Here is an 8,318-nt window from a genome sequence, read left to right on the forward strand (position 1 = left end):
TTGTGCTGGGCAGGCTTCTCATTGCAGAGCCACACTATAGGGCAGGAGAGCTTCAATAATTGCAGCTCATAGGCTCTAGAGTGTGGGCTCAGTAGTTGTGGCACATGAGCTTGGTTGCTCCACAGCATGTGGGATCTTCCTGGACCAGGGATCAAACCTGTGTCCCCTGCATTGGCAGGTGGATTCTTATCCACTGAGCCACCACACAAGTCCCACCCTTTGTAAACTTATTGCCTGCCTGCCTTCCTCCTTCCCTCCCTTTCTCCCCTACTTCCTGCCTTCCTGACCTCCTTCTTCCTTTCCTTCCTTCCCCCTCTCTTCCTCTTATATCTATTTTTTGGGTTTCCTCTTTTAAACCTGTTTTTCTTATCTTTTTAATATTGACTTTTAAAATCCTGTCTACTTACCCATCTGTCCATCAACCTACCAAACTACCTAGCTGTTCTCCATTCATCTTTGTTTGTTTTTAGCTGAGTTCCTTTTTTGGAGTTTTCTCTCCTCGCTCCCTACACCCTCCCTTTCTTCTTCCCTCCTTCCTGCCTCCTCTCTCTTTCTCCTCTTTCTTTGTCTTCTCTTCACTCCATTTCTTTCATGGTCTCTCTCTCTCCTTTCCCCACCTGCATGCATGTCTTCCCCCTCCCCTCCCTCACTTCATCCCTTCCTCCCCCTTACTGTCCACTGCCCCTTTGCCCTTTCCTCATTTCTTTCTTCCTTGCCCCCTCCTTTTCTCCTTTCTCCATCCATCCACCCACGCTCACTCTCTCATCCTCTTTCATTTGCTTCTCTCTCCTTCTGTCCATTCCTGCCTCCTTCCTCTTCCCCCTCTTTCTCTCTCCTATTTCCTTCTTTCTTCCCTTCCTCCTTCCTTCTTCTTTTGCTTTGTTTATACTACTCCTTTTGCAAATCATTTGTTTCCTTCTGCCTTTCTTTATACATTTTTCTATTATCTTTACTACTGGTTTCTCCTTTAAAAATCTATTCTTTCTACCTATCTACCTACCTAGCTGGCTGGCTCTACATCCAGCTGTCAATCACTCTTAAATTGGCTACTACTTTTAAAACTTTTTTAAAAAAATGCCTGAGACATTCTTCCTTTCTTTCTGTATCCAACTCTCCTTTTTTCTTTCCTTTCTGTCTCTCATTCTCGTATTTTTCTCTATTTTACATTTTCTTATAATTTATTCCATTTGAAGCCTCTCTCTTTTTTGCTTTCATATGTCTTCCTTTGTTCTTTCCTTCTGTTATTCAATTTCTGTTCATCATTTTTTTGTTCCCTTTCTGCATTTCTTTCTTCTCTGTGCCTGTCTGCACGCAGCCTCCCTGCCCTTCTGTTTCCCTTTCCTACTTTACCCTATCCTATCCTGTCTTGTCCATCTTCCGTTTTTCTTTTATTCTCTATGTACTGACCCCTTTGAAAAATATTTTTAAACTTTTTTCCCTTTCTCTTTTTCTATCTTTTATGTACTGACTTTTAGAAACTTGGTTCTCTTTTTAAAAGTAAGACCTATCTATCCATCCAACCATCGATCATCTATCAATCACCTATCTATGGTTCTATCTATTTATATTTTATATACTTTCCTAGTTATCAACCTACCCTCCTGTCAATTCATCCATGAATCTTATATCACTGAAATATTTTAACTGGCTTCTTTTTAGATTTCTTTCCCCACTGTCCACAATTGTACTTAATTTTCTTATTAATGCATCCTTTTCAAGCCCCTCACACTCTGTTTCATTTCTTTTATATTTTACACTTTCTACAGGCTCATCATTTTAAACTTCTCTTTCCTCCCACTTCCTTCTTTCGATCTTGCTTCTTCTTTTTGTCCTTTAAAAGCTTTTTTCTGTCCCTTCTAGCTCTGCTTCATTCATTGTCCTTTGCTCTTTGTCTTTCCTCCTCTATTTTTATCTCTCCCCTCTGTCATCCCTTTTCTCTCCTCTTTCCTTCTTCCATTCCTTCCCTACTTCCCTCTCTCCACTCTTCTTCCATTCTTTTTGCATCATCTCCTATTTTTAAATATTTTTCTTTTCATCACTATTTCTCTTTAAAGTGAAATTAATTTTATTATTAAAATATTTGTGTATTTGGTTGGGTCTTAGTTATGGTATGTGGAATCTAGTTCCCTGACCAGGGATCAAACCCAGGCCCCCTGCATTGGCAGTGCAGAGTCTTAGCCATTGGACCACCAGGGAATCCCTCTTCTTCCTTCTTAAGCTTTTCTACTGACTTCTTTTTAAACTTCTCCTTCTCCCCGCCCCCCACCCCCCATTCCTCTCTCCTTTCTTTACACTGTCTTAACCTGATTGCTCTTTTAAAGTTCTACCTACCTAGAGGGATGGAACCCAGGCCTCCTGCATTGGGAGCTCAGAGTCTTAGCCACTGGACCACTAGGGAAGCCCCTCCTCTCTCTTTCCTTCCTGTCCCTCCTCCCTTTCTTCGTGTCTTATTCCTTCCTCCTACCCCCTTTCATCATCCACCCTATCACCCTTCCCCTCTCTTGTCTTCCTTCATTTGTTTTCCTTCCTTCCCCTTTCCTTCCTCCCCCCTTCTTCTATTACTACTTCTAAAACTTTTTTCTTTCCTTTCCTCTCTCTTTCTTTATACATTCTTGTCCTTACAACTGCCTTCTCCTGTAAAAACTTGTTTCTACCTAAATTTCCTACCTATCTAGCTGGCTATCTACATAGGTATCAATCATTTAGCTTTATGTTACATTTATTGCCTTCTACTTTTAACTATTCGCACATCACACAGTTGTACTTGGTTTTCCTACTGATCCTCCATCACACTCTTACATCCCTTCTCCTTCTGTATGCCACTTTTCCCTGACTCATCCTTTATAGAATTCAATTCTTCCTTTCTTCTTCTACTGTCTCCTTTGAAAAAAACTTTCTTGTTTTCCCCTCTCTCATTTTCTGTATTCTTTGTCCTGTCTTACTACTACTGGTTTCTCCTTTATGAATATCTATCTATCAACCTGTCATCTGGTTGTCATCAATCAATGTATCATTATTTTACCATTTTAAACTGATTTCTTTCAGATCTCTCTCTCTCCATGCCTTCAATTATACTTAATTTTATCAACATCTCTTTTTAATCTCCTCAGTGTCTCTCACTCACATTTTGTTTTTTATTTCATATTTTTTCCTAGCTTCATCCCTTTAAAAAAAATTGTATGTATTGGAGTAGGGTTGATTTACAGTGTTGTGTTAGTGTCACGTGTACAGCAAAGTGAATCAGTTACACATATATCCACTCCTTTTTTGCATGTGAAATTTAAACAAAGTCTATATTTAATAACTATCACATGTTAATTTTCTGGGTATTTTTTCTTTTACAACATAGTATTTCTTTATATTCTCAGAATTGGACTAGAATCAAGCCTCATTCAAATTTTTTTAAAAATCACTAAGGTGATAAACTTTCTAGACTTTTAGTAGGAATACCAGATGCAAAATACATGGAACTATATCAAACTTCTGAGTGAATGTATAAATTAGAAATCTAGCATTCTATTCATATTAAGTCAAACAAGTGGAATGCCATAAATGTCATAAATTTTTTAGCTAGGCAAAAATTCATAAGCTTTCTAATATATATATATATTATCCATATATATATGTATACAAAAGCTTTTCTACTATACTTGATAAAGGCTTGAGAAAGAACGTCAAAAAATAAAAAAGAGAAATTGGAAAACATAAACTAAATGACATGGGAGCACTAAACATGAAATAGAAAAACTGAAACAAATTAGATAAAAGTAAAAGATCATCATATAGTCCAGTTGCTTTTAAACATACCTGCTCATTAGAAACACATCTGGAGCTCTGGAGAAAAAAAGCAATACCTGGGCATTTGTATTTTTCAAAAAAATTCCAAGATAATTCTGATATGTATCTGGATTTTAAAAAGTGATTACAGGTTTTTCTATTAAACGGTAGTTTTAGTGATGTAGAACTTTATAATTTTCTGTTGACCAATCATGATACATTGGTATTAAGTGAATAACAGTTAGGTAACCAAGAAGACAAGCTGGAATCAAGATTGCCGGGAGAAATATCTATAACCTCAGATACGCAGATGACACCACCCTTATGGCAGAAAGCGAAGAGGAACTAAAAAGCCTCTTGATCAAAGTGAAAGAAGAGAGTGAAAAAGTTGGCTTAAAGCTCAACATTCAGAAAACGAAGATCATGGCATGCGGTCCCATCACTTCACGGGAAATAGATGGGGAAATAGTGGAAACAGTGTCAGACTTTATTTTGGGGGGCTCCAAAATTACTGCAGATGTTGAGTGTAGCCATGAAATTAAAAGACACTTGCTCCTTGGAAGAAAAGTTATGACCAACCTAGACAGCATATTAAAAAGCAGAGACATTACTTTGCCAACAAAGGTCTGTCTAATCAAAACTATGGTTTTTCCTGTGGTCATGTATGGATGTGAGAGCTGGACTCTGAAGAAAGCTGAGTGCTGAAGAATTGTTCCTTTTGAACTGTGGTGTTGGGAGAAGATTCTTGAGAGTCCCTTGGACTGCAAGGAGATCAGTCAGTTCATCCTAAAGGAAATCAGTCCTGTATTCATTGGATGGACTGATGTTGAAGCTGAAACTCCAATACTTTGGACACCTGATGCGAAGAACTGACTCATTGGAAAAACTGATGCTGGCAAAGATTGAAGGTGGGAGAAGGGGACAACAAATGATAAGATGGTTGGATGGCATCACCCACTCAATGGACATGAGTTTGAGTAAACTCCGGGAGTTGGTGATGGACAGGGAGGCCTGGTGTGCTGCAGTCCATGGGGTCCCAAAGAGCTGGACATGACTGAGCGACTGAATTGAACTGAAGCCACCAGGGAAGCCCCCTTGGAAGTCTCCTTTTTAAACAGCCCTCTTCCCCAAATTGTACTTGAATTTTTTACTTACTGTTTCTTTTCAAGCCTCTTATGCAATCACACTCCCTCTTTTTATTTAACTTTTTCCTACTGTCCCATCCTTTAAACACTTACCTTCTTTTTCTTTCTTTGCTTTCTGATTTAATTCTCTTTTACTTGCTGCCTTTCGTCCTTTTGCTTTACATTTTTTGTCTTCCCTCCTCCCTTTTCACCCTCCCCTGGCACTTTCCCCATCCCTCTCACTCCTTTTAAACTCACTTTTAAGGGCTCCTCTTCTGAAGCATTTCTTTCTCTCATCTGCTATCCTGTTTTGTACGTTCATTTCTGGGTTACTCTTTTAAAAAGTATTTATTTATTTGGCTGTAGCAGGTCTTGGTTGTAGCATGTGGCATCTTTGGTCTTTGTTGCGGCGTGTGAGATCTTTAGTTGAGGTATGCAAACTCTTAGTTGTGGCATGTGCATCTAGTTCCCTGACCAGGGATTGAACTGGGCCCCTTGTATTCGAAGCACAGAGTCTTAACCACTGGACCACCAGGAAAGCCCTCTGGGTTATTATTTTAAAAGTTGGTTCTACCTATCTGTTACCTATCATGTTTATTTTACAGGTTTTTTTAAATTCCTCTGACTCCTTTTGAAGTCTCTCTCTCACACAGTCACATTCTCTCTTCATTTTATTTTTTCCTATAACTTATTCATTAAAATTTTTTTCTTTCCTTCTTTCCTTTTCTCCTTTATTCCCATTTTTAATAGTTCCTTTTCATGCCTTTTCTTTTGCTTTCTCTTTTGTCTGCCTGCATCCCTGCCTTCTTCCCTTTCTTTCTTCCTATTTTATTCTTTTTACAGGCTTCTCTTTTCAAACTGTCTTCTTTCCTTCTCCCTTTATCTCTTCCTTCTATTTTCTTTGTCCTGCCTTTTTTACTGGCTCCTATTTTATAAATTCATCCTATTTACCTCTTTTCTATATTTCTTTCCTCTCTCTTTCTCTGTCCCTTCTCTCTTTCTTCCATGGTTTCTCTGTGTTCCTGTACTGCTTTTCTTACTGGCTACTGGCTCTTCCTTTTTGAAGTATGTTCATATTTTCTGTCTTCCATCTACCCGTCTTCCCTCCCTCCCCCCTCCCCCTCCCCCCTTATTTAATGCTAGTCTTCTATAAATTTTGAAATCCTTCTCTTATTGTACTATACTTTTTCTCTCCCTTTTGCTCTGTGTCTCTGTTTCTCCTCTTTTCATTTCCTTCTTTGCCTTTTTTATCTTTTCATTTTTAATTTTCTTTTCTTTTACTGACTTTTTAACTTCCTCCTTTTTAATATTAATATTTTCCTTTTCTCCTATTCTCCCTGTGCTACTGGATCCTTTTATTCCATTCAGTCTATCTTCAATGTACTGCTTTTTCATATTGGTATCTCCTTTTTAAGTCTCTCTCTTTTTCTTTTACTAACTTCTCATTCTTTCCCCTATTACTCCCTGCCCAAATTGTATTAGATTTTCCTACTGGCTTCTTTTCAAATTTTTTTCTCACTCTCACATTCTGTTTTTATTTTATTTTACTTTTTTCTATTCACATATCCTTTTTAAACTTCTTTATTCTCTCTCTCTTCCTCCTACTCCTTTGTTTCTCTATTTGTGTCTGTATGTCTTTTTCTTGCTCCCTTTCTTTCATTCTCTGTTTTCTTTGTTTGCTTTTCTTCCTCATACTCCTCGTCTTTTTCTTGTTTCTTTGCCTTTGTCTCCTTCCACTCCCTCATGGAGTGTGTGTGTGTGTGTGTGTGTGCGCGTGCGCGCGCGTGCACGTGCATGTGTATTTTCTTACTAGCTTCTTCTGCTTAATATTCTTCTTATTCATTCATTCACTTTCCTCCTCTTTATATCTCCATTTCATTCTTTCTTTTTGTATCATATTTTCTCCTTTTTAACCTTTTTGTTCTTTATTTCTTGCTTAAGATATTTTAAATGTCTCTTCTTTTTTTCTACTTAAATTTTTTTTCTCTTTCTCTAGCTTACTGTTTTGTATAATCTTTTCTTAGTGGACCTCAGTTAAAATTTTCCTACTTTTCATTCATTGTCTCCCTCTTTGTTTCAGTCTGTTTTGGGGGTAATGTTTTGTCTTACTGGCTCATTTTCTCTATCTATATATAACTGTCTCTTTCCCTTTTTGTTGTTGTTCTGTCTCCTCTACTGGCTCCTTTTTAAACTCCTAGTAAAGGCAGTCTTGTCTGCTGAGCCACTTTATAGAAGTGTGTAATTTGTTATAATGTCTGTAATATAACAATATTGTGTGAATGTGTGTGGGTGTCTGTACATTCTCTACAACTTGACCTGTAACTGGGAAGTGCCTGTAAGTGTGAGCTTCTAGAATTTCTATTTGCAAGGGCTTTGTCACCTCACTATATTAGCACATAGAGGGGTTTTTACAAAGCCACTGATTATTAATAAATATTTATACATATTCTACTTACCTTTGTCTTTTATTATTTCTCTCTTACCTTCTGTTTCATCTTGACTTCTGTTTTCAAATACATTTTCTTCTGATCCCTCTCTCTGAAGGTCATTCCTCTGCATTTTTTGTAAATAATAAGTGATTTTTTTCTCGAGTTGTGCTTTTTTCTAAATATTAAAATATATATATTCAATGTTTAAAATTTAATATCAACTTGCCACTGGAAATGTATAACAGATACTTCAAATATGATGGTATATTTGAAGGAAGCCCTCATTCTTGAGATTTCTAAAATCAGAGTACAGAGCTAGGAAGGTAATAAGGGTAAGTTTCCTTTTGCTTTCCAACTTGAAGAATGTATTTTAATAACTAGGTCCAACTGAACTCATTGCCTACTTTCTGGAGACTGGTCCCATTTTAGACCAGCCCTTAAAGTCCAGGTTCAGACCAGACTGGCTCTTTCCATCAATAGCTATCCTTGTGAATTTAAGTCACTTCTGAAAATCCACACTTTAAAATATAAAAATTAGCAAAACCCTTTTCTCAAAACAGCCCAAGTTATTGTTCAAAGGTCACTCTACCTTATGGTGAGTATCTTCTTTGACTTTTTTACGTTGTTCTTCAAATCTTGCTTCTATTTTTATTTCTTCTCCAATCTTTGACAGAAGTAACATTTCTTTTGTTTTCCATTCCTAAGGAGCACAATGTCATGGTAGTCAGCAGGGCTTCTCTTTTATAATCTTTTGTTTTGTTTTCATTTTTTTTTTGATCAATAAGCAAATTAGGTCAAATTAAGGCCCTTATAGGAACTTGGACAACCATAATGAAAATCTTACATTGCCTTTAGAATCGGCTTATGCTTCAAAGGTAGATCTAAAAAGATGCTGGAAAGGTGATTTTCTCTTATAGATTTGAGGAATTATCATATGTAATATGTTGCCCTTAAATGTATTCTGACAGGGAGCCTGAACAAATAGCCT

The 8,318-nt window shown here is 37.2% G+C and overlaps 1 long non-coding RNA gene and 1 other non-coding gene across 2 annotated transcripts; both read right to left on the bottom strand.

Annotated features, from left to right (window-relative positions):
• Positions 1-302: 302 nt before the first annotated feature.
• Positions 303-8,026, bottom strand: LOC132658751 (uncharacterized). The gene is made up of 2 exons (XR_009598748.1): positions 7,920-8,026; positions 303-7,505 (listed from the first exon to the last, which is right to left on the bottom strand). It is a non-coding gene; the product is annotated as an uncharacterized LOC132658751 (long non-coding RNA).
• On the bottom strand, positions 2,124-2,196 carry TRNAG-GCC (transfer RNA glycine (anticodon GCC)). Its single transcript has one exon. It is a non-coding gene; the product is annotated as a tRNA-Gly (tRNA).
• Positions 8,027-8,318: the final 292 nt, after the last annotated feature.

Source organism: Ovis aries, chromosome X, assembly GCF_016772045.2.
Source record: "Ovis aries strain OAR_USU_Benz2616 breed Rambouillet chromosome X, ARS-UI_Ramb_v3.0, whole genome shotgun sequence".
In the NCBI taxonomy this organism is placed as follows: domain Eukaryota; kingdom Metazoa; phylum Chordata; class Mammalia; order Artiodactyla; family Bovidae; genus Ovis; species Ovis aries.